Genomic DNA, 971 nt, shown 5'->3' on the forward strand with positions numbered 1-971 from the left:
ACTGACACAAAACATTAAAATAGGGATACATTGGCTAATTTTTTTTATATTGATTAAATATATGTGTAATACATTGTTATTGAAAGATTATGTGTTTTTTATATGGTATTTTATTTAAATTGGACGATCCGATTTGTTTGAAGAAAAAAATAAACTACAAATCGGAGGGTTCGATTTGTTTGAAGAAAAAAATAAACTACAAATCGGAGGATCCGATTTGTATTTTTTATTTTTTTATTTTTTAAAATAAAAATTGGACGGTCCGATTTCAACATTAAAAATTTTTTTATTTTCGAAATCACAAATCGGACCGTTGTGGTTGTTTGTTTAAAAAAGAAAATAATACAAACAAATCGGTGCCTCTGATTTGTATATCCCATACCAATGTAAAACACACCTCTCCTCACAACTTTTTGTTATATTCCTCTCTCTCTCACATGAAAAATAATAAGCGGGACACAAACATATAAAATTATGTTTTTTTTTTTTTTACCAAAGATATGAGACTCGAACCAGCAACCTCTTAATTGAATATGGGAAGACTATGCCATTTGAGCTATAACTCATTGGCAAATTATGTTTGACAGATAAGATATAAACATAAATATTGTGTCTAGAATAAGAGTGGCAAATAGGCTAACCCTCCCCACCTTAGTTAGGTGGTCCCAAATTTTTTCCTTGTCCCGTCTAATGGCAGGTTGGTGGGTATTAAGTTTTTTGAAACAAAATAATAAAATTATTATAAAAATAAAATAAACATTGTCCAAAATATATAATTAAACATCTAAATCTCAGATCAATCAAATATAAAACATAATCTAGATTATAACTTAGAACATTTTCTATTATCATCAATTAAAAAAACAAGGAATCCGTCGGAAAAATCCGTCCCACCCCGCAGATTAGGCCGTGCGGGTTATGCGGCCTTTTAAGAAAATTCAAATTTTCAATCCGACCCGCCTCTTTTGGTG

Source organism: Arachis ipaensis, chromosome B09 (assembly GCF_000816755.2).
Source record: "Arachis ipaensis cultivar K30076 chromosome B09, Araip1.1, whole genome shotgun sequence".
In the NCBI taxonomy this organism is placed as follows: domain Eukaryota; kingdom Viridiplantae; phylum Streptophyta; class Magnoliopsida; order Fabales; family Fabaceae; genus Arachis; species Arachis ipaensis.